Below are 26,871 nucleotides of genomic sequence, written 5' to 3'. Positions count from 1 at the left end.
TGAAGAGGTGGGGTTTCAGGTGTCTCCGGAAGGTGGTGATTGACTCCGCTGTCCTGGCGTCGTGAGGGAGTTTGTTTCACCATTGGGGGGCCAGAGCAGCGAACAGTTTTGACTGGGCTGAGCGGGAACTGTACTTCCTCAGTGGTAGGGAGGCGAGCAGGCCAGAGGTGGATGAACGCAGTGCCCTTGCTTGGGTGTAGGGCCTGATCAGAGCCTGGAGGTACTGCGGTGCCGTTCCCCTCACAGCTCCGTAGGCAAGCACCATGGTCTTGTAGCGGATGCGAGCTTCAACTGGAAGCCAGTGGAGAGAGCGGAGGAGCGGGGTGACGTGAGAGAACTTGGGAAGGTTGAACACCAGACGGGCTGCGGCGTTCTGGATGAGTTGTAGGGGTTTAATGGCACAGGCAGGGAGCCCAGCCAACAGCGAGTTGCAGTAATCCAGACGGGAGATGACAAGTGCCTGGATTAGGACCTGCGCCGCTTCCTGTGTGAGGCAGGGTCGTACTCTGCGGATGTTGTAGAGCATGAACCTACAGGAACGGGCCACCGCCATGATGTTGGTTGAGAACGACAGGGTGTTGTCCAGGATCACGCCAAGGTTCTTAGCGCTCTGGGAGGAGGACACAATGGAGTTGTCAACCGTGATGGCGAGATCATGGAACGGGCAGTCCTTCCCCGGGAGGAAGAGCAGCTCCGTCTTGCCGAGGTTCAGCTTGAGGTGGTGATCCGTCATCCACACTGATATGTCTGCCAGACATGCAGAGATGCGATTCGCCACCTGGTCATCAGAAGGGGGAAAGGAGAAGATTAATTGTGTGTCGTCTGCATAGCAATGATAGGAGAGACCATGTGAGGTTATGACAGAGCCAAGTGACTTGGTGTATAGCGAGAATAGGAGAGGGCCTAGAACAGAGCCCTGGGGGACACCAGTGGTGAGAGCGCGTGGCGAGGAGACAGATTCTCGCCACGCCACCTGGTAGGAGCGACCTGTCAGGTAGGACGCAATCCAAGCGTGGGCCGCGCCGGAGATGCCCAACTCGGAGAGGGTGGAGAGGAGGATCTGATGGTTCACAGTATCGAAGGCAGCCGATAGGTCTAGAAGGATGAGAGCAGAGGAGAGAGAGTTAGCTTTAGCAGTGCGGAGCGCCTCCGTGATACAGAGAAGAGCAGTCTCAGTTGAATGACTAGTCTTGAAACCTGACTGATTTGGATCAAGAAGGTCATTCTGAGAGAGATAGCGGGAGAGCTGGCCAAGGACGGCACGTTCAAGAGTTTTGGAGAGAAAAGAAAGAAGGGATACTGGTCTGTAGTTGTTGACATCGGAGGGATCGAGTGTAGGTTTTTTCAGAAGGGGTGCAACTCTCGCTCTCTTGAAGACGGAAGGGACGTAGCCAGCGGTCAGGGATGAGTTGATGAGCGAGGTGAGGTAAGGGAGAAGGTCTCCGGAAATGGTCTGGAGAAGAGAGGAGGGGATAGGGTCAAGCGGGCAGGTTGTTGGGCGGCCGGCCGTCACAAGAAGCGAGATTTCATCTGGAGAGAGAGGGGAGAAAGAGGTCAGAGCACAGGGTAGGGCAGTGTGAGCAGTGTTATGGGGTTAATTCCTCATCTGTTGCATTGCTTGGTCATGTATTGGCATGGTATGAGACAACATAAATAATACAATTTAAGTAAAGTCAACATCTTTCAGAATGTACCTGTTCAGTATAGAATGACACGTATACAGATTATATTGCAACTCTTTGTGTTTTGTCTTAATGATTGTTCTTTAGTAAATAGGAAACTCCACCGTGTGTTGGTCCAAGAAACATTAACTAGATAGATGTTTTATGTTTGTGAAACCTTGAAATGAACACAATGAGAAGTGATTTTGTAACAGTTTTGAATGGGTAATTCTATCAAATATATAGCATTGTATGTTTGAATTAGCGCTCATATAAACTGTTTTCATCACGGCCGTGTAAACCCATTCTTGTAAGGTGGGGCTGCTGTACAGATTTGAGCACTTGACAAGACGTTGACATTTCTGGGTACATCTCACCTGTAACATCATAATAAAGATTATGGTAATAATATTGTTATATTATAACACAAATCTGTGAATCAACCAAATGTATTTCTTAAAAGCCCTTTTTTCATCAGAAGTGTTTTACAGATACCCAGTCTAAATCCCTACGACCCATCAATGCATATCCCGAAGCACAGCATCTCGGAAACACTCCCTAGAAGTCTTAAACCTGGGATTAAAACTAGAGAGGAACCATGCTCCAAGGGCTGTGCCGAGTGGACATTTAAGAGTACATGTGCCCCTTGTTGTTATTCAAGATTTTCCAACGATCATAGATGGACCATCAGGGTCATATAATAACCAGGGTGGCTATAGAGGGGGAAAATGTTCAACACTCAGCAGTCAATGTCATGTCTTTTGTCATAGCCTGAGAGAGAAAGCGAGCGAGTGAGAGGATCTATTACAAAGTTAACCACAGATACACACTATGTAACACATTATATTAATAATTCCCTAAATATTGGATGTCATTGTCTTTCATAACTGTTGCAATACGAAACATTGAAACGTTGTTAAATATTTGTTACTTTGGTATACATTGAGTGAAATGTTGTACATTTAGAGAGAGAGTGTGTAATATTACACTATTAAATAATAGATCACTCACACTTTAGAGACATTGCTTCATCGTTGTTCACAGTTTATTATCATAGTTTCTAATTATCGTTTCTAATCATAGTTGGCCATAGTTTCTAATCAGTTTCTAATCGTATTTTCTAGTCTGAGAGGTTTTGATGTAATAAGAGGGTCAAATTGAACCTAAGAGGGCAGAAGCTATTGTTTACAAACAGTATGAATAAAAACAATGGCTTTTAGCCTTCATTTAAAAAATACATTTAAAAACATGTCAATGAAATCAATTAAGACAAATCATTCTTAAATAATATATATCTATATACAAACATCACATTGAATATTCAACTCACCTTCAAAAAGCTCCATGAGGAAGGGAGGATTCCCAGATGATCGTTTAGCTGTCCTGTCTTCATGCTGCTCTGGGCTGATGGAGAGGGGAGGGGCAGTCGAGTGAGCAGGGGCCTTTTATGGCTCTGCCTCTGGGGGCCTGTCTTCATGCTGCCCTGGGCTGATGGCTGTTGGAGAGGGGAGGGGCAGTCGAGTGAGCTGGGGCCATAACCTGCCTCTGGGAGCCTGTCCACTTGTGACATAATGAGAGAGTGAAAAAGGGCCTACCTGTTAGATATTTTGTGCTACAAACATACTTCGAATTTAAGTTGTTGTTTTTTACCATTCAGGGATCAAACAGTCATGAAATCATTAAAAAAATGAATGTCTACACTAAAGAATGTGAATTTGCCCTCCAAGGCCCACCCCTCCTGCACCCCTGCCCAGTCATGTGAAATCCATAGAATGGTGCCCAATGAATTTATTTCAATTGACTGATTTCCTTATATGAACTGTAACTCAGTAAAATCTTTGACATTTTTGGTTTATATTTTTGTTCAGTATCTGCGTTTTGACCATGACAGTTTACAATCTAAAGTTTAACCAGTAATTTAGTATCCTCAAGTTGTTCAACAGCCACACCATTCATTACCAGATTCCACTGAGGTCTAAAAATTTGTGACTGATTTGTACCAAATACAATGCTCTTCGTTTTAGAGATGTTCAGGACCAGTTTATTACTGGCCACCCATTCCAAAACAGACTGCAACTCTTTGTTAAAGGTTTCAGTGACTTCATTAGGTGTGGTTGCTGATTGGTTGAATCATCAGCATACATGGACACATGCTTTGTTTATTGCCCGTGGCAGGTCATTGGTAAAAATAGAAAAAAAGAGTAGATGGGCTTTGACATTAGAGAAGCTTCAATTAAAGAAAACACTCAGTTCAATTAGAAAGATATCTCTGAATCCATGATATTCCGGTTGGAGCGAGCGGTCGCATCTACACTTCGGTCCGCAGGTAGTATAACTTTTCATTACATTTCGTTATAGTACAACGGTTTGATCTGTCTAATCTTAGCAATTTCTTCTTAGCCAGCTACATAGCCGTCTTTGTATCAACGACAATTGCATAATTATCGTATTTCGTCGTCCTAACGTATCTGCCCAGCAGCTAGCTAAGCAGCTAGCTAACATCCACTGTCCACTAGCACTGTAGAAACTATTACACTCAACTGAACGACTCGATTAGCGTAGTGTCAGCTAGCTACATAGTTGTCTTCGCTGTCTTCGTATCCAAGATAATTGTGCAGTTTAGAGTGTGTAGACTTAGAGTGATTATCTTAATTTACCGAGGTTAGCTAGCCAGCTATTTGTCGTCCTTAACGTAGGAAATGCTGCTAGCTAGCTAGCCAACAGCTAGCCAACCTCTACCGAATTGAACTCCAACTACCCGGTCAACATTCGCGTCGCTCCACAGGTAGTATCACATTTTCATTTCACTTCATTACAGTTCAACGGTTTGATTTGTTTGATCGTAGCTAGCCAGCTACATAGCCGTCTTTGTATCTAAGACAATTGTGTAGTCTAGAGCGATTTTCTAGGTTAGCTGGCCAGCTATTGTCGTTCTTCTAACGTAGCTAGCCAGCTAGCCCCGAATAGCAGCACTGTAGTAACTATTACAGTACAACGGTTTGTTTTGTTTGATCGTAGCTAGCTAGCTACATAGCCGTCTTTGTATCTAAGACAATTGTGTAGCCTAGAGCGATTTTCTAGGTTAGCTGGCCAGCTATTGTCGTTCTTTTAACGTAGCTAGCCAGCTAGCCCCGAATAGCAGCACTGTAGTAACTATTACAGTACAACGGTTTATTTTGTTTGATCGTAGCTAGCTAGCTACATAGCCGTCTTTGTATCTAAGACAATTGTGTAGCCTAGAGCGATTTTCTAGGTTAGCTAGCCAGCTATTGTCGTTCTTTTAAAGTAACGTAACGCAATCAACCTGCTAGCTAGCCAGCTAGCCCCCGAATAGCAGCACTGTAGAAACTATTACACTCGACGGAACGACTTGATTAGTGTAGTGTCAACATCGCAGCCACTACCAGCTAGCCTACTCCAGCAGTACTGTATCATTTCAATCATTTTAGTCAATAAGATTCTTGCTACGTAAGCTTAACTTTCTGAACATTCGAGACGTGTAGTCCACTTGTCATTCCAATCTCCTTTGCATTAGCGTAGCCTCTTCTGTACCCTGTTAACTATGTGTCTATCTATCCCTGTTCTCTCCTCTCTGCACAGACCATACAAACGCTCCACACCGCGTGGCCGGGCCACCCTAATCTGGTGGTCCCAGCGCGCACGACCCACGTGGAGTTCCTGGTCTCCGGTAGCCTCTGGAACTGCCGATCTGCGGCCAACAAGGCAGAGTTCATCTCAGCCTATGCCTCCCTCCAGTCCCTCGACTTCCTGGCACTGACGGAAACATGGATCACCACAGATAACACTGCTACTCCTACTGCTCTCTCTTCGTCCGCCCACGTGTTCTCGCACACCCCGAGAGCTTCTGGTCAGCGGGGTGGTGGCACCGGGATCCTCATCTCTCCCAAGTGGTCATTCTCTCTCTCTCCCCTTACCCATCTATCTATCGCCTCCTTTGAATTCCATGCTGTCACAGTTACCAGCCCTTTCAAGCTTAACATCCTTATCATTTATCGCCCTCCAGGTTCCCTCGGAGAGTTCATCAATGAGCTTGATGCCTTGATAAGCTCCTTTCCTGAGGACGGCTCACCTCTCACAGTCCTGGGCGACTTTAACCTCCCCACGTCTACCTTTGACTCATTCCTCTCTGCCTCCTTCTTTCCACTCCTCTCCTCTTTTGACCTCACCCTCTCACCTTCCCCCCCTACTCACAAGGCAGGCAATACGCTCGACCTCATCTTTACTAGATGCTGTTCTTCCACTAACCTCACTGCAACTCCCCTCCAAGTCTCCGACCACTACCTTGTATCCTTTTCCCTCTCGCTCTCATCCAACACTTCCCACACTGCCCCTACTCGGATGGTATCGCGCCGTCCCAACCTTCGCTCTCTCTCCCCCGCTACTCTTTCCTCTTCCATCCTATCATCTCTTCCCTCTGCTCATACCTTCTCCAACCTTTCTCCTGATTCTGCCTCCTCAACCCTCCTCTCTTCCCTCTCTGCATCCTTTGACTCTCTATGTCCCCTATCCTCCAGGCCGGCTCGGTCCTCCCCTCCCGCTCCGTGGCTCGATGACTCATTGCGAGCTCACAGAACAGAGCTCCGGGCAGCCGAGCGGAAATGGAGGAAAACTCGCCTCCCTGCGGACCTGGCATCCTTTCACTCCCTCCTCTCTACATTTTCCTCCTCTGTCTCTGCTGCTAAAGCCACTTTCTACCACTCTAAATTCCAAGCATCTGCCTCTAACCCTAGGAAGCTCTTTGCCACCTTCTCCTCCCTCCTGAATCCTCCTCCCCCTCCCCCCTCCTCCCTCTCTGCAGATGACTTCGTCAACCATTTTGAAAAGAAGGTCGACGACATCCGATCCTCGTTTGCTAAGTCAAACGACACCGCTGGTTCTGCTCACACTGCCCTACCCTGTGCTCTGACCTCTTTCTCCCCTCTCTCTCCAGATGAAATCTCGCTTCTTGTGACGGCCGGCCGCCCAACAACCTGCCCGCTCGACCCTATCCCCTCCTCTCTTCTCCAGACCATTTCCGGGGACCTTCTCCCTTACCTCACCTCGCTCATCAACTCATCCCTGACCGCTGGCTACGTCCCTTCCGTCTTCAAGAGAGCGAGAGTTGCACCCCTTCTGAAAAAACCTACACTCGATCCCTCCGATGTCAACAACTACAGACCAGTATCCCTTCTTTCTTTTCTCTCCAAAACTCTTGAACGTGCCGTCCTTGGCCAGCTCTCCCGCTATCTCTCTCAGAATGACCTTCTTGATCCAAATCAGTCAGGTTTCAAGACTAGTCATTCAACTGAGACTGCTCTTCTCTGCATCACGGAGGCGCTCCGCACTGCTAAAGCTAACTCTCTCTCCTCTGCTCTCATCCTTCTAGACCTATCGGCTGCCTTCGATACTGTGAACCATCAGATCCTCCTCTCCACCCTCTCCGAGTTGGGCATCTCCGCGCGGCCCACGCTTGGATTGCGTCCTACCTGACAGGTCGCTCCTACCAGGTGGCGTGGCGAGAATCTGTCTCCTCGCCACGCGCTCTCACCACTGGTTTCCCCCAGGGCTCTGTTCTAGGCCCTCTCCTATTCTCGCTATACACCAAGTCACTTGGCTCTGTCATAACCTCACATGGTCTCTCCTATCATTGCTATGCAGACGACACACAATTAATCTTCTCCTTTCCCCCTTCTGATGACCAGGTGGCGAATCGCATCTCTGCATGTCTGGCAGACATATCAGTGTGGATGACGGATCACCACCTCAAGCTGAACCTCGGCAAGACGGAGCTGCTCTTCCTCCCGGGGAAGGACTGCCCGTTCCATGATCTCGCCATCACGGTTGACAACTCCATTGTGTCCTCCTCCCAGAGCGCTAAGAACCTTGGCGTGATCCTGGACAACACCCTGTCGTTCTCAACCAACATCATGGCGGTGGCCCGTTCCTGTAGGTTCATGCTCTACAACATCCGCAGAGTACGACCCTGCCTCACACAGGAAGCGGCGCAGGTCCTAATCCAGGCACTTGTCATCTCCCGTCTGGATTACTGCAACTCGCTGTTGGCTGGGCTCCCTGCCTGTGCCATTAAACCCCTACAACTCATCCAGAACGCCGCAGCCCGTCTGGTGTTCAACCTTCCCAAGTCCTCTCACGTCACCCCGCTCCTCCGCTCTCTCCACTGGCTTCCAGTTGAAGCTCGCATCCGCTACAAGACCATGGTGCTTGCCTACGGAGCTGTGAGGGGAACGGCACCGCAGTACCTCCAGGCTCTGATCAGGCCCTACACCCAAGCAAGGGCACTGCGTTCATCCACCTCTGGCCTGCTCGCCTCCCTACCATTGAGGAAGTACAGTTCCCGCTCAGCCCAGTCAAAACTGTTCGCTGCTCTGGCCCCCAATGGTGGAACAAACTCCCTCACGACGCCAGGACAGCGGAGTCAATCACCACCTTCCGGAGACACCTGAAACCCCACCTCTTCAAGGAATACCTAGGATAGGATAAGTAATCCTTCTCACCACCCCCCCTTAATGATTTAGATGCACTATTGTAAAGTGGCTGTTCCACTGGATGTCAGAAGGTGAATTCACCAATTTGTAAGTCGCTCTGGATAAGAGCGTCTGCTAAATGACTTAAATGTAAATGTAAATGTAAGGTAGAAAAGCTTTAAAAAAACACATTCCAAACAACCGGTTATGGTCAATAATCATTCATTTGTGTCGATACCGTACATGTTGAGTGCCCTTCTCTATAAGCGTGCTGAAAGTCTGTTGTTAATTAGTTTACAGAGAAATAGCACTCTATTTGGTCAAACACACGCAAGCTGATAAGTCTGCTGTTAGAACCAGTGACTTTAGCTTCCCTCCAGCCCTGAGGACAAAGACTTTCCGCTCGGCTCAGATAAACCTTGTGACAGACAGGAGTGGCAATAGAGTCAGCAACCATCCTCAGTGTCTTTCCATCTACGTTGTCAATGCCAGGAGGTTTGTCATTATTGATCAATAATAATTTTCTCAAGTCTCCCATACTTACTTTACAATATTCAACTTTCAATGCTTTTCTTACATTATTTGTTTTTCCTTTTATGCATGAGTACAATGGCTCACTGTTGGCATTTCCTGCCTAAGTTTGCCCACAATGAAATAATCATTAAGATAATTGGCCACATCAAATGGTTATGTGATGAATAAACAATCTGATTCAATGAAAGATGGAGTTGAACTGGTCTTTCTGCCCATAATATATTTTAAAGTAGTTAACATAATTCTTTATATCATTGATCTTGGCTTCATAAAACAGTTTATTCTTCTTTTTGTTGAGTTTAGTCACATTTCTCAATTTGCCAGTCAGATGTGCAACCAGACTTATTGGCCACTCCTTTTGCCCCATCTCTTTCAACCATACACTTTTCCAATTCCTCATCAATCCATGGAGCCTTAACAGTTCTAACAGTCAGTTTCTTAACAGGTGCATGTTTATCAATAATTGGAAGAAGCAATTTCATAAATTCATCAAGTGCAGCGTCTGGATGCTCCTCATTAATTACATCAGACCAACAAATATTTTTAACATCATCCACACAAGAGTCACAACAAACTCTTTTGTATGATCTCTTACACACTATTTTAGGCCCAGCTTTAGGAACTTTGGCTTTCCTGTATATAGCCACTATATTTTGATCACTGCATCCAATGGGTACAGATACAGCTTCAGAACAAAGTTCTACAGTATTAGTAAAAATGTGATCAATACATGTTAATGATCTTGTCCCTATAATGTTTGTAAACATCCTGGTAGGTTGATTAATAACTTGAACCAGATTACAGGCACTGGTTACACTGAGAAGTTTTCTCTTGAGAGGACTGTCAATATTCAGGTCCCCAAGAAAGTAGAACTCTCTGTTTACATCACATACATTATCAAGCATTTCACACATATTATTTAGATTCCCCACTGTTATCAAAAAAAAGCAACCAAAGCAAGAGAAAAACATATACATTCCATTAATCAGTTGGTGTGTGTAAGTGTGTTTGTGTGACTGTGTGTGTGTGTGCGCTGCGGGGTCAATGCTACAAACCCATGGGCTCTCTCATCCCTTCCAAGCTTTTGGGAGGGATGGTGGACAATGAGCCTGTCATATTGGACGTAAGCATAGTCCCCACGGGCTTTGGCAGGTCCCAGGTCTCAGCGTGGCAAACTCGGGCAGCGTGGCAAACTCGGGCAGCGTGGCAAACTCTTGTCAATCTGACTACTGTCTACACAACAAGCAATAGCGACTAGTTGAGCTATAGACAAATCTGAGACCAAGCTAGTTTAGCTAAAGGACAGATTTGGAACGGGGCTAGGAGCAAAGCTCTGCTCTGGAAGGTCCCATGCACATACAGCTTAGACTAGAATTACATTTCCAGTTTCCAAAATAGATTTGTTTAAAAAAAGTTAATTTCAAACATGGGGAGATAATTTAACGGCAGATTAGTACATGCAGTTGTCAGACAACAGTCTTGAATTGGTCATATGATATTCTGAGATCATAGGATTTTCCAACACGATAGATACTTTATCTCCGTCTCATGGTTATGATCTGTTCCATATGAATTATGGCACACCAGTATTTACATTGTTTTTTAAAACTTATACTATAGGTTCATGTATGGAATTGGCAACAAGGCACTGTTAATGCCCAGGGTAGTGCTACTGGCCGGCGCTACCGATGTCAGGCTACTGGCCAGCGCTATCTGTGTGTTCGATTTTAGACACTGGTCAGCAACGGGTGTGGCTGAAATAGCCAAATCCACTAATTTGAAGGGGTGTCCGCATACTTTTGCATATATAGTGTAGGTAATATTTAGCTAACAAATGTAGGCTTGTTTTATTTTTATTTTACCTTTATTTAACTAGGCAAGTCAGTTAAGAACAAATTCTTATTTTCGATGACGGCCTAGGAACAGTGGGTTAACAAACGACAGATTCGTACCTTGTCAGCTCGGGGATTTGAACTTGCAACCTTTCGGTTACTAGTCCAACACTCTAACCACTAGGCTACCCTGCCGCCCCAGTAGAAATAGCATAAATAACTGCATATAATAGTTGACTATAAAGGGAAATACATGGAAATCTTCCGTTTGATGTATTTGATAACATTCCACCTATTCCGCTCCAGCCATTACCACAAGCCCGTCCTCCCAAATAAAAAGGTACCACCATCCTCCTCTGGTAGAAGTGCTCAAAAAGGGACTTTTTGGACCTCAATGTCCAAATAGAGAAAAGGTTCTCAAAGATCATATAGGGGCTCAAAGTTTACCTATTTTCCATACCCCACCATACAATGAGACATCCATGTCTTCATCATTGGAAAAAAATAACGGTTGAGATTGACAACATATTAAAGCTTAACTATTTTTAAATGTTGTTTACTAAAAATTGTCATTTTTTTACCTATTAAAACATCAATTCTCTAAATATCTGTAAACTGATTTTTTTTCCTCTCAATTTTATACACCTGTCAGCAACGGGTGTGGCTGAAATGACAGAATCCACTAATTTGAATGGGTGTCCACATACTTTTGCATATATAGTGTAGGTCACATTTAGCTAATAAATGTGGGCTTGTTTTACAGTAGAGTGGGTCTTTGTCTTCATTCAATTCATTACTAGGTCCCTTCCACAGCCTCTTTCACAGTAGTCTGGGGCAAGCTTTGGCATGGTTATTGGAGCTGTTCTCCTACTATGAACCGTGTTGTGTTGTCTCACGTTTGGTAATGTAGATCTCTGTTCCCTCAGCCTTCTGCTTGCCATAGTCGAACACCTTCCTCTTCTTAGCTGGTACGTGCTGACAGATGGGGGGGGGTGTATGTTTCTTCTACAGGGGGACAAAGAAAGTGGCAAGGAGGTTTAAACCTAAATACAAGCATGCAACTGGTACAGTGTGTGTGTGTACTTGTTTTTCTACCTGATCTGGGCCCCAGTGTCCAAACAAATTCACCCGAATATCTTGACAAGGTAAGAAAACAACAACTTTTTTGAAAAGTCAGGACTTATTTTAATGTCCTGAATTTGTTCAAATGCTATTTTAAGCTCAAGGGTTACGTTTAGGGTTAAGCTAATGGTTAGGTGTAGGGAAAATACGATTTTTAATGGTCAAATGTTTTTAACTCCCCAAAAACTGGTGAAATTTCACAAAAATAGAGCTGCGTGTGTGTACGTTGATACAGTACAAAATACCCCTGACTAATCTGTGGAGGGAGTCACACCTCAGTCAGCAATACAGCAACACAATGACTAGCAGCTGCTGCTGACTCTGTCCTCCATCTGATGACAACTGCTGTGGAAATTGGCACCAAAACACAGATAGTGGTCATTATTTCATCACCGCCTCCCTTCTTTTTTTAGCTACTGTAAACATGGCTACTTAACCTCATCAGTGTTTGGTAAGCCTATCAAAACATCATCAATGTTTTACTCTGCTGCAGAGGGAAGGGTGTAATTATGAAGCCTGGGGGGGGATGTGTATATCAGTGAGACAGCTGTGGCTCATCAGAGAAAGCAACGTGAATCTGTACACAAATCTGTGTGTTTGTGTCTTCCCAGGACTGTCGTGTAGAAGGTGCTTCCATAGATCTTACAAGGGATCAGCTCTCCATTGGATTGCAGAGCCTCCTCCACATCTATACAGGAAGGAATGGATGGGGTGTTTCGACCTTCTGTACATCACAATGTCATTTGTCGGTTTATGTGAAATGTATTTTTAGCTAATTCCTCAGTCTGCAACATCACAAGCTAAATGTACTCAAGTAACAAACACTCTAATACACTGGTTCAAAACAGCATAAATAACTGCATAGAATAGTTGACTATAAAGGGGAAATACATGGAAATCTTCCGTTTGATGTATTGGATAACATTCCACCTATTCCGCTCCAGCCATTACCACGAGCCCGTCCTCCCAAATAAAAAGGTACCACCATCCTCCTCTGGTAGAAGTGCTCAAAAAGGGACTTTTTGGACCTCAATGTCCAAATAGAGAAAAGGTTCTAAAAGATCATATAGGGGCTCAAAGTTCACCTATTTTCCATACCCCACCATACAATGAGACATCCATGTCTTAATCATTGGAAAAAAATAACGGTTGAGATTGACAACATATTAAAGCTTAACTATTTTTAAATGTTGTTTACTAAAAATGGTCATTTTTTAACCTATTAAAACATCAATTCTCTAAATATCTCTAAACTGATTTTTTTTTCTCTCAATTTTATACACCTGTCAGCAACGGGTGTGGCTGAAATGACAGAATCCACTAATTTGAATGGGTGTCCACATACTTTTGCATATATAGTGTAGGTCACATTTAGCTAATAAATGTGGGCTTGTTTTACAGTAGAGTGGGTCTTTGTCTTCATTCAATTCATTACTAGGTCCCTTCCACAGCCTCTTTCACAGTAGTCTGGGGCAAGCTTTGGCATGGTTATTGGAGCTGTTCTCCTACTATGAACCGTGTTGTGTTGTCTCACGTTTGGTAATGTAGTTCTCTGTTCCCTCAGCCTTCTGCTTGCCATAGTCGAACACCTTCCTCTTCTTAGCTGGTACCTGCTGACAGATGGGGGGGGGGGGTGTATGTTTCTTCTACAGGGGGACAAAGAAAGTGGCAAGGAGGTTTAAACCTAAATACAAGCATGCAACTGGTACAGTGTGTGTGTGTACTTGTTTTTCTACCTTTTCTGGGCCCCAGTGTCCAAACAAATTCACCCGAATATCTTGACAAGGTAAGAAAACAACAACTTTTTTGAAAAGTCAGGACTTATTTTAATGTCCTGAATTTGTTCAAATGCTATTTTAAGCTCAAGGGTTACGTTTAGGGTTAAGCTAATGGTTAGGTGTAGGGAAAATACGATTTTTAATGGTCAAATGTTTTTAACTCCCCAAAAACTGGTGAAATTTCACAAAAATAGAGCTGCGTGTGTGTACGTTGATACAGTACAAAATACCCCTGACTAATCTGTGGAGGGAGTCACACCTTAACTCAGTCAGCAATACAGCAACACAATGACTAGCAGCTGTTGCTGACTCTGTCCTCCATCTGATGACAACTGCTGTGGAAATTGGCACCAAAACACAGATAGTGGTCATTATTTCATCACCGCCTCCCTTCTTTTTTTTTAGCTACTGTAAACATGGCTACTTAACCTCATCAGTGTTTGGTAAGCCTATCAAAACATCATCAATGTTTTACTCTGCTGCAGAGGGAAGGGTGTAATTATGAAGCCTGGGGGGATGTGTATATCAGTGAGACAGCTGTGGCTCATCAGAGAAAGCAACGTGAATCTGTACACAAATCTGTGTGTTTGTGTCTTCCCAGGACTGTCGTGTAGAAGGTGCTTCCATAGATCTTACAAGGGATCAGCTCTCCATTGGATTGCAGAGCCTCCTCCACATCTATACAGGAAGGAATGGATGGGGTGTTTCGACCTTCTGTACATCACAATGTCATTTGTCGGTTTATGTGAAATGTATTTTTAGCTAATTCCTCAGTCTGCAACATCACAAGCTAAATGTACTCAAGTAACAAACACTCTAATACACTGGTTCAAAACAGCATAAATAACTGCATAGAATAGTTGACTATAAAGGGGAAATACATGGAAATCTTCCGTTTGATGTATTGGATAACATTCCACCTATTCCGCTCCAGCCATTACCACGAGCCCGTCCTCCCAAATAAAAAGGTACCACCATCCTCCTCTGGTAGAAGTGCTCAAAAAGGGACTTTTTGGACCTCAATGTCCAAATAGAGAAAAGGTTCTAAAAGATCATATAGGGGCTCAAAGTTCACCTATTTTCCATACCCCACCATACAATGAGACATCCATGTCTTAATCATTGGAAAAAAATAACGGTTGAGATTGACAACATATTAAAGCTTAACTATTTTAAAAATGTTTAATAAAAATTGACTTTTTTTTAACCTATTAAACGTCAATTATCTAAAAACACCCATTTTTTCCCTCCATATATTTGCCTAGCCTATGTTGTAGCTTAGACCCTATTTGATATCATCTGAGGTTTTTGTGTTGTGCCTGTCATCAGTTGAGACACAATGAAGGTAGAAGTTAGGGATTCATTTGGTTTAGAATTTTATTTTCATGATAGTACAGAATTGGGCAGATCATGATTGAGCGTACATTCCAGCACAGTAGGTAGCAGCATGCACTTAAAATATTTTTGGCGGACCACTATGACACCATAGAAGAAGGCATTCAAAGGTGGGTGGACCGCGGCCATCTTTGTGGTATTAATTAGAAGTGACAATTTCAGTTCAATTTCAATTTCATGCACCAGTTAAACTGAGGTTGTTGGAAGGGATAGGTCCATTTTATGAAATCTGTTTCAATGATTAAAATGACACCTACCCTGTATTCAAGAGCTTGTTGTGTTTCAACCGAAGGCAGGCACAACAAACACATTAGATGAGGTTCTAAGCTACAAAATGTGCTTATATGAAGAAAAAAAAATAGTTTTGAGAATTGAGATTAAAGTCAAACATTTTAAAGCTTTTTTTCAAGAAATTATAAAATAGTTTTGCAACCCCGTTTGTAATCTTTAAAGTATATCAAACTAAACTGTTTATCTTTTCCTGTGATGATGACATGGATGTCTCATGGTCTGAAAAATAGGTCAACATTGAGCACCTTTATACATGTAGGTTAAACCAGGCCCATTTTTAGGCTCTTGTTTTGGTCGTGAGATGGAATAACCTTTTATCTTGGCCAGGTCGCAGTTGTAAATGAAAATTTGTTCTCAACTGGCCTACCTGTTTATTAAATAAAGGTGAAAAAAAATAAAAAAATAAAAACCTACCAGTAGATCAATGTTGGCTTGAAGTTTAGCATGAGGCTGCCATTCTAAGCATACATTACGTCCTTTGCTCAAGCGCTGTAGCCAACATGTAAGGCTATCAACTATTCAAATTAATGTAAATGCCTTCATTACGAACAACCAGTGCCACCAATGTTATCATAACACCCTAGCTCGTCATAGACTAGTCCGCCCTGTTTTTTTGGCTTGACACACCAAAGAAAAGAGAATTCCTGAAAAACAACACAAAAAACGACATTTATTAAACAGTAAAGTCGATAACTGGTTAAGTCATCAATTGATTAATTACCAGCGTTAAACGTCTTACCCTTAAAACCCACCATCTCGCTTGTCTGTGTCGTTTGCTGCTGTTGCAGGAAATTAAGGTAGGTAACAACAACAGACTTTGGCTTTCCCAAACTCGGTCCTGCTTCTTGGCTGTGCCGGTCAGTATCAATTAAATGTCAATTTATGGGCTTTATTGGACACGGGAAACATGTTTACATTGCCAAAGCAAGTGAAATGGATAAACAAATGTGAAATAAACCATTTAAAAAAAGATTTGTAAGCATTACACTGACTGCTCAGGCGTGCTTTCTTTGACACACACAATCTGTAGTGTTTCATTCCTAATAGTAGGCCTATAAGATTTTTTATCTGATATCGAGTCGTGTTGGAACAATTATTAGGCTAAGAAATAAAAAATAACGTAATTGAATGACATTTATTAAAATACATCTTCCATTTAGCAGCCTAATTGAACACACGAGCCAGTGCACAGAGCCGTGCCCAACCGCCTAGCGCTCAGACGTCATGCCCACGTGCGCCAGAAGAGGTCCAGTTGCATCTGTAGATGCGACAGAAAACAAATGACCGCTTATGTCGCTGTGTGATTAACCGTGCAAAGCAGCTTGTTTGGAAGTCCTCAACACACACAGGGTAAGATTTAATAACGTGCCAAGTTTCGGTGTATGTAATCGGTTTAAATGGTGCCGCTTTCGACAGCCTCAAAGGCTGTCAAACTACAGATTGCAGAGAAGTATGTCAATATTTACCGATATTTTCTGGTGTTTTCATTTAGGCCGGTTGAAACTCGTCCCCTTGTTTTGCAAATGATACATCGCCACAAATGTGATTACAGTGTTGCCATACAGTGAACGTTAATGCTAATTAGTACGGTTACATGCACACAATAATGCGATTGTGGATAATCAGATTAATAAGAGTTCGATTAAAACGTGTACATGCTTTGCAAGAACGATTTCCATAATAATCCCGTTTACAGATGAAATCAGGCTACATAATGGCGCTCTAAAATGGAGAACATCGCCAGTCAAAATAAACGCGCTTTCTACCACAGCGAACATGTTCGGACATTAAAGTTCATATGTGAAAACTACTTCTAAAAGACGCATACATTGTTGTTCAGAACACAATTCACTCGCGTTAGAGGGAGGCTCGCTCGGCTGGTACTAGCACATTCGCAGGTAGAATGCGACACTGGGACGCCGATTAAGGTGTTTACATGTTCTAATAGTTAAAGATTGCTCAGAAAAACAGGTTTTTTAATCGGCAATATTGACCTTGTGCCGATTAAGATAAACAGAGTATGGTGTTTACATGATTGGTTTAATCTACCTACTGCCTTAATCCGTTTAATATTTAATTATGTGTGTGCATGTAAACGTTGTAACAACAAAATCCACTCACTGTCGCGCTCTAGTCCACATTCGTTCAAATTGAATTAGAGAAATATCGTAATGGGGGGGATTACCATGCCTTTCATCAGGGCCGGTCCTGGCTTTTCTGCTACCCTAGGTGAGACCAAAAAAAAAATGCAGTCCCTACAAGAGTAGTGACAGTAAGCAAAATTGCATTGTCAATATGTCTAAAATACGTATTTTTCCAAATATTGAAGTTATTCAATTTAGGTTCTGAGTGGAAGGTGAAAATGTGTATTTTCCGGAAGTTGATCCCAGCTTCGTTTTTGGTTCTGAATGAAAGTTGAAAATATGCCATTTTTAGACCTCTGTGGTTGGGCCAAAACAAGGCTGGTCCAGACAAACCAAAATCTGATTGGTTTGGACTGAACCAAAAAAAACAAGTCCAGTCCAGACAAAAGGCGTCAACATCGGTCTGTGCTTACTGAGGTATAGCCTACAGCGGGGATGGAGACACTCCAGTCCTTGGGGGGAGGGTGTCACACTTTTTCCCCTTCCCTAATCAACACAGGCTGATGAGACTAATTGTATTCTAAACTGAGGATCATTATTAGTTCACTGTTGCTGTCAGATGTGACACCAATCAGGACAGAGGACTGGAGTTGTGCATCCCTGGCCTGTAACAACACCCCAAAAAAAGATGGCCGGTCCGGACAGGACCAGAAAAGATGGCCGGACAGGACAGGACCAAAAAAGATGGCCGGTCCGGACAGGACCAAAAAAGATGGCCGGTCCGGACAGGACCAGAAAAGATGGCGGGTCCGGACAGGACCAGAAAAGATGGCGGGTCCGGACAGGACCAGAAAAGATGGCCGGTCCGGACAGGACCAGAAAAGATGGCGGGTCCGGACAGGACCAGAAAAGATGGCCGGTCCGGACAGGACCAGAAAAGATGGCCGGTCCGGACAGGACCAGAAAAGATGGCAGGTCCGGACAGGACCAGAAAAGATGGCCGGTCCGGACAGGACCAGAAAAGATGGCCGGTCCGGACAGGACCAGAAAAGATGGCCGGTCCGGACAGGACCAGAAAAGATGGCCGGTCCGGACAGGACCAGAGAAGATGGCCGGTCCGGACAGGACCAGAGAAGATGGCCGGTCCGGACAGGACCAGAGAAGATGGCCGGTCCGGACAGGACCAGAGAAGATGGCCGGTCCGGACAGGACCAGAGAAGATGGCCGGTCCGGACAGGACCAGAGAAGATGGCCGGACCGGACAGGACCAGAGAAGATGGCCGGTCCGGACAGGACCAGAGAAGATGGTCGGACAGGACAGGACCAGAAAAGATGGCCGGACAGGACAGGACCAAATAAGGATATCCAAAAGACGTGCGACAGTGCTTACTAGGGTGTAGCCTCCCATGTCGCACCCCCAATGACATTAATGAATGGGGTGGGCCCACAATTTGTAAAACAGACCTTTGCATTGGCTTTATTGCTCCTTATTACATTTACATTACATTTAAGTCATTTAGCAGACGCTCTTATCCAGAGCGACTTACAAATTGGTTCCTGTGACTAATCAATTGGTCTATTTAAGTGCTAAATATCAGCTTCCCAACTTCATCGGGAGTTATCCTGAGCCTATTTGCAATGTGTTTACACAGCGGGTAATGCAGATGTAGTTTCTTCTTTCGCTATGATCAGCTTGTCAAAAATATACAGATACAAACTTGAAGCCACTGATCATGACAATGCGGTGGAACTCCTGGACAACGGTTGTGATGGTCCATTCCATATGGTCCATTAGATATGGTCCATTTACTTTGACCTGTCCTGTTTTTATATTGTTTTGTTAACATGACTGCGCGCCGTTTAGGTAAGGCTATTTGATCAGAGAAACCTGCATGATGTATCCTAAAAAGCTTCTATCTCATTACATTGTCATACATTTTATCTCCAGCCTGTAGGCTACAGAAAAGGCCTCATCCTCTTTATTCCATATCTGCTACATGATTTATGTTAGATATTTTTTATTTTTTGGTGGGGGTGGAATGTTGGTCGAGTGCCACAGCCATCCGTCTCCCCAACAGCACCCTGGAGAGGTGCGCTGCGATTGGACAAGATAAATATTTAGCGACCCTGTCTTCGACAAAGTGGGCACTGCTTATCACAGGGCAGCATCAGCACTCACCTAAAAAGCCCATATGCCACTGGTTGAGAGAAGTTGTCATTGTTTTGGGGCAGAAATATGTGAGGTTTGATGTGTTGTTGGAGGTGCGTGTCGGCCAGTTAAGCTTAGATTATGCCGCCCTTGTAAATCTGCCTCCATAGGCCTAATGAGCAGGTCGGGTCATGTTTCATATCCAGCTAGATTTGTCCTTAAAGACTTTCACTGGATGGAACCAATCTGTTCCTTCATATTGTGTCACATTCAAAGCTAAATGGTGAATAGCTTATGTTCATCAGTTATGGCCATTTTAAGATATACATTTTGAAGGATTTGTGTTTTACACAATTCAATTGTTAAATTATTTAGCTATTGACAGTTTGTCTGAAGGCTATATTAGGAAGGCTGTTGCCCTTAATGTGGAAGGGTTGGCACATGCTTCAGCACAGGGACATGCTTTGGCATGCTGCTCACACACACACAACCACATGGCTGTTGGCCTACGGACGGTTGACACGTAAGTCACAGTACAGAGACATGCTCTGGCATCTTGCAAATAGCATGTGTTGTGGTAATAACAGCACATTTTTCAGTCAGTAAATGGGGAAAACCCACGAATACAAAGAAATATCATAGTCAAATCAAATTATATTGGTCACATGCAGATGTTATTGCGGGTGTAGCGAAATGCTTGTGTTCCTTGCTCCAGCACTGCAGTAGGATCTAACAACAATACACACACATCTAAAAGTAAAAGAATGGAATTCATTTGTGCGCTTCACAAAATAGATGGCATCATGAGGGAGGGAAATTATGTGAATATATTGAAGCAACATCTCAAGACATCAGTCAGGAAGTTAAAGCTTGGTCGCAAATGGGTCTTCCAAGCATACTTCCAAAGTTGTGACAAAATGGCTTAAGGACAACAATGTCCAGGTATTGGAGTGGCCATCACAAAGCCCTGACCTCAATCCTATAGATACATTGTGGGCAGAACTGAAAAAGCGTGTGCGAGCAAGGAGGCCTACAAACCTTTACACCAGCTCTGTCAGAAGGAATGGGCCAAAATTCACCCAACCTATTTAATGGCAATGCTACCAAATACTAATTGAGTATATGTAAACTTCTGACCCACTGGGAATGTGATGAAAGAAATAAAATCTGAAATAAATGATTAACTCTACTACATTTCACATTCTTAAAATAAAGTGGTGATACTAACTGACCTAAGACATGGAATCTTTACTAGGATTAAATGTCAGGAATTGTGAAAAACTGAGTTTAAATGTAGTTGGCTAAGGTGTATGTAAACTTCCAGCTTCAACCGTAGATACAGTGACGGTTTTGAATGCAGAAAAACATGTAAAGCTGTTCAAAAGGGAAGATGGTGATGTCACTGACTGAGTGTGTTTGTAGGGACTGGGTTCTCTGAGTGATAACCAAAAGGCCGGTGAGGCTTTTTCTCTGGCTGCAGCAGTGGTGCATGGGTAAAATATATACTGTGGTATATAGGCCTAAAGCCGAGACAATAAGAAGACACAGTGGCAGAATAAATTCAACCACACCTTTTTGTTTCATCACAAACCGGAGAGCAACCTTTGTCCGGTGACACAAAGCATATAGCATGTAACAAACAGTTAATGTTTCCCACCTTTTTGGACTACTAAACAACTATTGATTCAAAGTCAACATTTCACCATCTAATCAACTATGCTTAGTCTAATACAGTGACAACTAAAAGATGCACTTCAGTAAAATCATGGATAACGCACAGTCTGGTACTTACTTCCTTTCTGGTCCTCTTACTTCCATTTTGGTCCTTTTTAATTCCATTCAACGTAAGCTAAATATGCTGTCTGTCCATGGTACTGATTTCTGTGTGTGCAAGTAGAAAAACCATGGTGACTCACCCTACTTGTAGAGAATAGCCAATGTCATCCTCCTTTCATGTTGCCTGAACAGTCTGCCACGCTTTTAGTTTTTGTTGTCCTAGGCTACCTGGCTAAAATGCTTGCTCGCTAGCCTAACTTCCTTTCATGGGCAACGCGATGTGCCAGGCCAACTCCATGTTGAACTTCCATCCTCTCAGGCCAGGGGCACAATGTATGAATTTATAGTTGGTTCACAATCGCCATTATAATCATTGGCCAGTATGGAGTATTTAGTAAAACCTCAAGTCCAAATCCCTATCTCCATTCATGGCTAATATAGGAAAGGGATGATGTTTAGCTAGCCACCGGAGGACAATGACACAACAAAAAAAAAATTCTGTCAATGATTATTATTATTTTTACTGTGATGTGATTGGTGTGAAGCCAAATCCAAACCAGCTTCCCTTGACACTTCCCTTTTTTTTTTTTTTTTTTTTTTTTTTTTTTTTTTTTTTTTTTTTTTTGGTGTGCCAGGACCATTCACAGCTGAGCTCACTGTTTCGCTCAAAGCTGATTGGCTATTATTTTATACATTTAAAACATATATATTGTTATCAAGGGAGGCCAACTGCTCACTGGCTTCCCTTGCATTCAATACTATGGGTGGCAACAATGTCATACTCTTTTTGACCAGAAAGCATGTATGGGCTCCACATACAGAGACAGAGGGGTGTTGTTTTCGAAGCCTGGTTTCTCTTGGCATCTATGAATACTCACCACTGTCTGGCTCCCCTCAGCAGATGGCTGTTGTAGGGCAGGATTCCCCACTGTCTGGCTCCCCTCAGCAGGTGGCTGTTGTAGGGCAGGATTCCCCACTGTCTGGCTCCCCTCAGCAGATGGATGGATTCCCCACTGTCTGGCTCCCCTGATGGCTGTTGTAGGGCAGGATTCCCCACTGTCTGGCTCCCCTCAGCAGATGGCTGTTGTAGGGCAGGATTCCCCACTGTCTGGCTCCCCTCAGCAGGTGGCTGTTGTAGGGCAGGATTCCCCACTGTCTGGCTCCCCTCAGCAGATGGCTGTTGTAGGGCAGGATTCCCCACTGTCTGGCTCCCCTCAGCAGATGGCTGTTGTAGGGCAGGATTCCCCACTGTCTGGCTCCCCTCAGCAGATGGCTGTTGTAGGGCAGGATTCCCCACTGTCTGGCTCCCCTCAGCAGATGGCTGTTGTAGGGCAGGATTCCCCACTGTCTGGCTCCCCTCTGCAGATGGCTGTTGTAGGGCAGGATTCCCCACTGTCTGGCTCCCCTCTGCAGATGGCTGTTGTAGGGCAGGATTCCCCACTGTCTGGCTCCCCTCTGCAGATGGCTGTTGTAGGGCAGGATTCCCCACTGTCTGGCTCCCCTCAGCAGATGGCTGTTGTCGGGCAGGATTCACCACTGTCTGGCTCCCCTCAGCAGATGGCTGTTGTCGGGCAGGATTCCCCAACTGGCGGGCCGCTGGTGTTTTTTATTTCCCCCCACGCCCAAGTTTTCTAAGCCCCGCCCCCAAAAAAACCAACACGTATTAACTGTTGGACATAAGACTTAAAAACACCCAACCATCCACTCAAGAAAAAATAGTCCCGGGCTGAATCTAGTTGTTGATCCCTGGTCTAGGATGACTCCATGGTAACGGAATTACACTGATACTCAGTTTTGTATACCAAACAAAAACCAACTTTAACAAGCATACAACTCTATGCACAAGGACGACTTTAAGATTGTCCACTGACAATTGTACAAAAAAAACACATTTACAGGAAAAACTAAGCCGATACAAAGTTTGGTAGCAGAATAGAACAGAGATGTTTACTTTAATTCTGTTAACGAACTTTGCATCTGCAGGAAATGTTTAATGTTTTCTTACTCTCTGTGTAAATTGTTCGAAGTCGTCATTAAAATTTTTAATCAATGTTTTTTTGTTTGGCTTCCATTTTAAAGTGAACACACACACACACACACACACACTGAGAGGGTGTGTTTGCATTTATAATGTGTGTTCTCCCAGGTCCTGCTATGTTGAGGTGTGTCAGCTATGACTGATGTGGAGGCGACATATGAAGACTTCATCGCTTCGCGGCGGACCGGCCGACGGAACGCCGTACACGATATCCCACAATCCCCTGAGGCACAGGGACCCAGCGACCTGTCACAGGACCTGGCACAGCTCAACATCAACAAGTCAGGTCAGAGCATTGGACACACACACACATATTCACACCGGCACACACGTAGACATACACACGCACCGACACCGGCACACACACACGCACCGACACACAGACTCAACTGCCCTTCTGCTCTCCTCTCTCTCTCTCAGGTGAAAGAGAGGATGCTGAAAAGAGCAAGACCCTGTCGGAGTCTTCATCCACACCAGAAGAGGGAGGTAAAGAGTTGGGGAGCTAGCAGACGACCTGGACCAAAACCACTGCTCTTTTTCCAAGCTTCTGATCTGTGAACTTGTAGACCTTCTACCAGTAGAGCTTCCCAACCTGCTCTCAGAACTCTGCCCTGAGCCAATAACATGAGTTGTTGGCGTTACCGAGGCAGTCACAGCACGCCGAGTCCTCTGTGCTGGTCCTCCTCCCAACAGTCTTAAAAAGCTTCCTTTCCTTGCCTCCTTTCCTTCTAAACAACAGAAGCTGAAATTAAAACAAGCCCATTCCGATTCTGCTCTTTCTCCCTGAAGTTTATATAGTGGAAGGAACGAAATTCATGGGAAAAACAGAGTTGGATTAATATGGTGTGGCTGATGAAGCAATATGGTAGTATCCTACCTAGTCCATTGACCATTCAGTGGCCCTTCCTAAAGGAAAGGAAATTAGGAAAGGTTGCCAATTAAGGTGATTTGTACATGGCTGAAGAAGTTTTCAACAGCGGAAGTGGAACATCCCTAACCACCCTTGGGGATTCACTATGGTTACCATCCTTAACACAGGACTGTCGCTCGGAACAATGAACAGTGGTTGGACACGGACTCCTGCTCTTTCTTCTCTGCCCTGATGCCATTGGCCCGGGCCCCCTGTCAATCATGTGAACATCCTTACAGGAACAACAACCCCCTTTTACTCTCTAAATGATTGAACCTTCATTTAACTAGGAGATATCCTGAGATTGAGAATCTATTTTACCAGAGACCTGGCAATTTAGGCTGTTGGAAACTAAAACATTATATAGATATATATATTGCCATGATATGATAATTGGAGACTCTGACGCTGAATCTTGGCCGTTAATTTCACTACACTGTTTTGCTAGTCTCCAACAGGTTGTTTCTTATGTGGCCTGCTAACTGATGTCCCCTCCACAGTGTGTGGCTGATCAGCATGTGTGTGCTGTCCCATGGTCATGTCCTGATGTCACTCACTGCACCAGGTATAATGAGTGATGTCTTTGTGTCTGTGTTCTATCACATGAGTTATTCATCCATTCTCAGTAAAGGATGCTTAGAGGGATAGTTCACCCCAAAATCAAAGTTGGTCAGATATTCTCCAATAATGAAACCGGGCCTAAATGCTACATGGCACAGTCCAATGCTAGTGGTACAGTCCAATGCTAGTGGCACAGTCCAATGCTAGTGGCACAGTCCAATGCTAGTGGTACAGTCCAATGCTAGTGGTACAGTCCAATGCTAGTGGTACAGTCCAATGCTACTGGTACAGTCCAATGCTACTGGTACAGTCCAATGCTGTTTATAATGAAAGCCTACTAGCTGTATGAACTCTACATTTAGTGTTTTCCATATGTATGTATTTATTTATTTATTAACTTAACAAGAGCACTAGTTTTGATGGTGAGACTGACATGCTGGCTGCAGGCCATTTGTTGATTTGTTTGTTTTGGATATACAAATAAAGACCATAATTGAAGTGAATCTGACTCGTTGAGAAGTGAATCTGACTCGTTGAGAAGTGAATCTGACTCGTTGAGAAGTGAATCTGACTCGTTGAGAAGTGAATCTGACTCGTTGAGAAGTGAATCTGACTCGTTGAGAAGTGAATCTGACTCGTTGAGAAGTGAATCTGACTCGTTGAGAAGTGACTATGAATTAGAGGCCGACCGATTTATGTTTTTTCAATGCCGATTGGAGGACCAAAAAAAGCCGATACTGATTGAACGGCGATTTTTAAAATTGTGTGTATATATATATATATATGGTTGAACCTTTTTTGTAATGAGATATATATATATATATATATTATTTTTGTAATAATGACAATTGCAACAATACTGAATGAACACTTTTTTTTATTTTAACTTAAATATAATACAAATGGGCTTTTGGATGGGTGTTCTTAAGGTGATTCCACAGGTTGGTGGTATGTTTTGATTGAGCCGTTGTTGACCTCATGCTGACATCTATCACAAATAAGACACCTTGCTTCCCCTGGTGCCAATTCCATGCTCTGCTTTTCTCTGCCATCTGTAAAACACACACACACACACACACACACACACACACACACACACACACAGCCCTGAAGTGACAATGATGCTGAAGAGTCTGCTTAGGAGACAAATACTCTCAACTGATTGAATACAAATAGAGTTTAAGTTACCTGTGATGAATGTTAAACTACTGTAATTTCTATATGCAAGGAAATCATATTTCAGTAATGGACATTGTAAGAATTGACTACCAAAGTGCGAGTCATAATTCCCATGACACCTTCTAGCAAAATCTGAAAAGCGGTTCCTTCATTTATTCCATAGGATATTTTTAGATTCACTTAAAATAAGGTCTGTGTTTCGTGTAGGCTTACACCACCTTGCCAATTTTATAACTGTGTAGATATCCATAGGACAAGGTAACTGATCAATATTGGCTAAATATAAGCGAATCAGTTTTTTTGTAGAGTGGATTTATGAAAATATTTTGACAAACGTTACCTTATCCTAGTGAGATTTACACGGGTATCAAAACGCAGAGGGGGTTTAAGCACGAAACACAGACCTTATTTGAAGTAGATCAAGACATTCTCTATGGAAGACATGAACGGTAAAATATTGAAGGAACCCCTTTCAAGTTCAGCCGCAAATTATTACAGAAATTATAATGCGTCGACTATTTCTCTCTAAACCATATACCTTTGACTATTACGAGCCTGCTGCTGCCTACCACCCCTCAGTCAGACTGCTCTATCAAATACGAGCCTTAGGTCAAATCCGGAAACAATCATCTCGAAAACAAAACGTTTATTCCGTTCTGTATTTTATCTAACGGGTGGCATCCATGAGTCTATATATTCCTGTTACATTGCACAACATTCAATGTTATGTCATAATTACGTAAAATTCTGGCAAGTTAGTTCGCAAAGAGCCAGGTGGCCCAAACTGTTGCATATACCCTGACTCTGCATGCAATGAACGCAAGAGAAGTGAAACAATTTCACCTGGTTAATATTGCCTGCAAACCTGGATTTATTTTAGCTATACGTGTGTATTGATTTTAAGGCATTGATGTTTATGGTTAAGTACACATTGGAGCAACGACAGTCGTTGATTGATTGTTTTTTATAAGATAAGTTTAATGCTAGCTAGCAACTTACCTTGGCTCACTGCATTCGCGTAACAGGCAGCCTCCTCGTGAGGCAGGTGATTAGAGAGTTGGACTAGTTAACTGTAA

The 26,871-nt window shown here is 43.7% G+C and overlaps 1 long non-coding RNA gene across 4 annotated transcripts; it reads right to left on the bottom strand.

Moving 5' to 3' along the window:
* Positions 1-1,590: 1,590 nt before the first annotated feature.
* LOC135517150 (uncharacterized) lies at positions 1,591-21,216 on the bottom strand. Of its 4 annotated transcripts, none has more exons than XR_010451997.1 (4): positions 21,124-21,216; positions 11,409-11,517; positions 2,992-3,221; positions 1,591-2,038 (listed from the first exon to the last, which is right to left on the bottom strand). It is a non-coding gene; the product is annotated as an uncharacterized LOC135517150 (long non-coding RNA). The 4 variants fall into 4 exon arrangements; XR_010451998.1 differs by lacking the exon at positions 11,409-11,517 and having other exon boundaries at positions 2,992-3,044; positions 3,129-3,221; XR_010451996.1 differs by lacking the exon at positions 11,409-11,517.
* Between the last annotated feature and the right edge of the window lie 5,655 nt (positions 21,217-26,871).

Source organism: Oncorhynchus masou, chromosome 28 (assembly GCF_036934945.1).
Source record: "Oncorhynchus masou masou isolate Uvic2021 chromosome 28, UVic_Omas_1.1, whole genome shotgun sequence".
NCBI classification, from domain to species: Eukaryota; Metazoa; Chordata; class Actinopteri; order Salmoniformes; family Salmonidae; genus Oncorhynchus; species Oncorhynchus masou.
This window is presented reverse-complemented; position numbering and strand designations above follow the sequence as displayed.